This window comes from Hylobates moloch, unplaced genomic scaffold (genome assembly GCF_009828535.3).
Source record: "Hylobates moloch isolate HMO894 unplaced genomic scaffold, HMol_V3 SCAFFOLD_4891, whole genome shotgun sequence".
NCBI classification, from domain to species: domain Eukaryota; kingdom Metazoa; phylum Chordata; class Mammalia; order Primates; family Hylobatidae; genus Hylobates; species Hylobates moloch.
In genome coordinates this window covers 1-5,063 of record NW_026657166.1, presented here as the reverse complement: position 1 = coordinate 5,063, position 5,063 = coordinate 1, and the positions used below count along the sequence as shown (strand labels likewise).

Sequence of the window (5,063 nt, the reverse complement as noted above, 5' to 3'; positions counted from 1 at the left end):
TTTCATTTCATTATGTCATTTCATTTCATCTCATCTCATTATTTCATTTCATTTTGTCATTTCGTTTCATCTCATTACATCTCATCTCATTTCATTTCATCATTTCATCTTATCATTTCATCTCATCATTTCATCTCATTTCATCTCACCTCATTTCATCATTTCATCTTATCTCATTTCAATTTCATCATTACATTTCATAATTTCCTTTCATTATTTCATTTCATTTCATCTCATTTCATTATTTCATTTCAATATTTCATTTCATTTCATCTCATCTCATCATTTCATCTCATCATTTTTCATCTCATTTCATCTCATCATTTCATCTCATCATTTCATCTTATCATCTCATCTCATTTCATCATTTCATCTCATAATTCATCTCATTTCATCTTATCATTTTAACTCATTATTTCACTCATCTCATTTCAATTTCATTTCATTATTTCATGTCATTTCATTATTTCATTTCATTTCATCATTTCATCCATCATCTCATCTCATCTCCTTTCAATTTCTTTTCAGTTTTACCATTTCGTCTCATCATTTCAACTCACAATTTCATTTCAAAACTTCATCACATCTCATCTCATCGTTTCATTTCATCTCATCATTTCATCTCATCTCAAGTCATCTGATCATTTCATCTAACTGAAATGATGTAATGGAATCATGAAATGAAATGGATAGGATGCCCTCAGTGATGTTAAATTTAAAAATTGTTTGTTTTCATGTATTCATTTTTATATGTATTTATATTTATATTTGCTAATATTTCTTTTTACTTATTTTTATTTATGTTTTTACTTATTTCTTTATTTATAGACAAGGTCCTGTTCTGTGGCCTAGGCTGGAATGCAGTGGTGCATTCACTGTTCACTGCAGCCTCGAGCAAACCTCCCACCTCAGCCTCCCAGGTAGCTGGGACCCCAGGTGCGCACCACCACACCTGGTTAATATTTTATTATTTGTAGAGATGGAGGCTTGCTATGCTGCCCAGGCTGGTCTCAAACTCCTGGGCTCAAGCAATTCTCCTGCCTTGGTGTCCCAAAATGCTGGGATTACAGACATGAGCCACAGTGCCCAACCTATTTATTTATTTATTTACTTAATAAAGACAAGGTCTCACTTTGTCGCCCAGGCTGGTCTTCAACTCCTGGCCTCAAATGATTCTCCAAACTTGGCCTCTTAAAATGTTGGGATTACAGGTATGAGCCACCATGCCTGGCCTAAAAATAGTATTATGTTTTTGTATTATATAATTTTCAATTAGGTAATATGAATATTCTGTATAGGAAATATGCCCTTAATTACATAGGCATAAACATTTGTTACACTGAGAAGAATCTAATAGAGCTAAAAATAAAAATTAATTTGGAAAGGTCATTAGATACTCATACATGCTTACGTTTACACATTCTTTCATATATTCATATATTCTTTTAACAGTATCAATGGTTTGGAGTTATGTGTACAAAACCATGACCTGTATGTAACACAAAGAATAACAGGCTAATAACAAATAACGAATACAAATAATAACTACAATTCAAGGCATATTATATACAAAGCTTTAACTTCTCATCATCAGATTTTGTTTTTTTTCTATTTTGGCAGATACTATGAACACAACATTCAATTCACAGACACTATGTAGCCCTTACTAAGCATAAACTACTGTGAAAGGCAAGGGCTAGGACAGAACTGAGACAGGGCCATGGATAGGACAGAACTGGGGCAGGGTCATGGCCAAAGAAAAACCAGGGGCAGGGTCACAGCCAGGGACACGACAGGACCAAGACCAGGGCCAGGGCCATGGCAGGATCAGGGCCAGCAGAAGGCCAGGGCAGGGCTAGGGTAGCACATGGCCAAGGCAGTGCAGGGTCAGTGTAGAGCAAGGAACGGGCCAGGGTATGGCAGGGCAGGGACAGGGAGGTCCAGGGCCAGAGCCAGGTCCAGGACATGGACAGGGCAGGGCCAGAAACATGGCAGGAACAGAAAGGGGACAGGGCAAGGGCAAGGCCAGAGAAGGAACATGGAAAAAACATGGCCAGGGAGGGTCCAGGGCAAGGGCAAGTCCATGGCAGAACCAGAGCCAGGGCAGGCCAAAGGCAGGGCCAAGGCAGGGCAAGGCCAGGGTACGGCAGGGCCAGAGTAGGGTGAGGGTAGGGCCAGGGCAAGTTCAGGTCCAGGACAGGACTAAGATAGCACAGGGCCAAGGCAGGGCCAAGGCAGAGCCAGGGCAGGGCCTGGGGATTGTCAGGGCCAGGGCCAGGGTCAAGGCTGGGCCAGGGACAAGGCCAGAGCAAGGGCAGGGCCAAGGAGAAGGCAGAACCAGAAAGGATCCAGAGCAAGGGCAGGGCCAGGGCAGAATGAGGACCAGGACAAGGCAAAGACAAGGCCAGGGCAGGGCAAGGCAAGGGCAGGGCAAGACCAGGGTAGAAAAGACCAGGGTAGGGCCAGGCCAGGGTAGAAAAGACTACAGTAGGGCCAGGCCAGGGTAGGAGAAGGCCATGGTAGGGCCAAGGCCAAGGCAGGGCAGGGCGAGGGTAGCACAGGGCATTTCCAAAAACGGCAGGGCCATAGCAGTGGCAAGACTAACAATAGGGCCAGGGCAAGTGCTGGACCAGAGCATGGTGGGGACAATACAGGGCCAGGACAGAGTATGGCAAGGCAGGTCCAGGGCCATTTCATGGACTCGGTAGGCCTGGGGTCAGGTCAGGGCAGGGCAAGGGCAAGGCCAGGGCTGGGGCCAAGGCAGTGCAGGGCAGGGCAGGAACAGTGCAGGGACAATGCAGGGTAAGGGCAAGGCCAGGGCATGGAAAGGCAGGGCACGATGAAGGAAGGGCCAGGAGAGGGCCAGGGCAAGGTCAGGGCCAGAACAAGGGTATGGCTGGGTCCAGGAATATGGTAAGACCAGGGCTGGGCCCAGGCTGGGATACGCAGGGAAGAGCATGGCCTGTGCAAGGCAGGGCCAGAGCCAGGCCATAGAGAGAGTAGCGCAAATGCCAAGGCAAGGCTAGGGTAGTGCCAGGGCTGAGGCAAGGTCAGGGAAGGTCCAGGGCTGAGTCAAGGCTACAACCAATACAGGGCAAAGGCCGGAGCAGATCTAGGGCACAAGCAGGGCAGGCTAGGGCATGGCAATGGCAAGATCAGGCCATGGCAGGGCCAGCCCAGGATAGAACAGGGCACAGGCAAGGCAGGGCAGGGCCAGGGCCATGGCTGGGGCAGGACAAGGACCAGGACCAGGGTCCAGGCCATGGCAAGGGTATGGCCAGGGCAAAGGTGGGGCCAGAGCCAGCGTCTGGGCAGGGCCAAGGCAGGTCCATTGCAGGGCCAGGGTTCAGACCAGGGCCAGAGCAGGGCTTGGGCAGGGCCAGGGCCAGGACCAGGAAAGGGCAATGTCAGGACAAGGGCCATGGCAGGAACAGCAATGGGGCTAGGGCCAGGACAGGGAAAGGGACAGGGTCAGGGCTAGGGGCAGAATAGCATGCCAGGGTAGAGCCAGGCCAAATTAGGGCCAGGACAGGGTCAGGACCAGGGCTGGGCTAGGGTATGGCCTTCAGTAGCGAAGGGCCAGGGCCAGGGTCCATGCCAGTGCCAGCGCCAGACCAGGGCAGAGGCAGGGCCATGGCCAGGTCTAGGATAAGGCTGGGGCAGGGCCAAGGTCTGGGTCAGGGTCAGCACAAGACCAGGACAGAGCCTGGGGAGGGACAGGGCAATGGCAGGACCAGGGTCAGGAGCAGGGCTCCATGCTGGGCCAAGGCCACAGATAGGACCAGGTCTGTGCTAGGGCAGTGTGAGGGCCAAGGCGGGGTCAGGGCAGGGCCAAAGGGAGGGCAGGGACAGGACAGGGTGGAGCAGACCTGGGGTAGCACAGGGTTAAGTCATGGCATGACCAACTAGGGCAGGTCTATGGCTGGGGCCGGGGCAGGGCCAGGGCCGGGGCAGGGCCAGAGCCACGGCAGGGCCAAGGCAGTGGCAGCTCCAGGGCAGGGCCAGGGTTAAGAGCACGGACATGTCCAAGGCCAGTGCCAGGGCAAGGGCAAGGGCAAGGGCAGGGGCAGGGCCAGGGTCATCTAAGAACCAAGACAAAGCCAGGCCCACAGCAGGGCCAGGACAGGTACCTGGCAGGGCTAGGGTCTGGGACAGGGCCATGGCAGGGCCAGGGTTAGGGTCAAAGCGAGGTCTGTGCTATGGCCAGGTCCAACACAGTGCCCAGGTGAGGCTAGGGTGAAGGCCAAGATAGGGCCAGGGCAGGGTCAAAGCCAGGCTAGGGCCAAGGCAGGGCCATAGCAGGCAAGGCAGGGCCAGGAAAGCATAGGGCCAAGACAGGGCAGGGCCAGACCAGTGCCAAGACCAGGGCAGGGCCAGGGAACAGCCAGGGCAGGGCCAGGGCCAAGGCCATGGCCATTACCTGGGCAGGACCAGGTTCCGGGCAAGGGCAAAACAAGGGCAAGGACAGTGCAGGTTCTTGGCACAGCCAGGGGCCAGGACAGTGTCAGGGCAGGGCCAAGGCAGGGTCTGGGCCATGGTAAGACCAGCAACAGGGTTGGGGCTAGGCCAGTGACAGGACCAGAGTCAGGGCAAGGGCCAGAGCAGTGCAAAGCCAGGGTAGGGCCAGGGCCAGGGGAGAACCAGGGCAAGGTCTCAAGCAGGGAAGGGCCAGGGCCAGGACAGGTCAGGGCAGGGCCATGACAGGGCCAGCAGCTGCATTAGGGTAAGGGCAGAGCCAGAGCAAGGTAAGGGTTAGGGCCAAGGCCAGGGTAGGGGCAGAGCAAGAAATATGGCAGGACCAGGGGCAATGCCAAGGCCAGAGCTGTGCCAGGGCTGAGCCAGAGCTGAGTCAGGGCAAGGCATGGCAGGGCATGGTATGGCCAGTGCAGGACAGGACAAGAGCCTGTCCACACAGAGAGCACGGCTGATGCCAAGAAAGAGATAGACTAGTGCCAAGGCTGAGGCAGTGTCAGAGCATGCCCAGGGCCAGGCCAGAGCCGGACCAGAACGGAGCCGGGGCACAGCCAAGGCAGGGTAGGGCAGGGAAATGGCACAGCCAGGTC

The 5,063-nt window shown here is 53.2% G+C and overlaps 1 pseudogene; it reads right to left on the bottom strand.

Annotated features, from left to right (window-relative positions):
* Positions 1 to 2,338: 2,338 nt before the first annotated feature.
* On the bottom strand, positions 2,339 to 4,561 carry LOC131382769 (uncharacterized; annotated as a pseudogene).
* Positions 4,562 to 5,063: the final 502 nt, after the last annotated feature.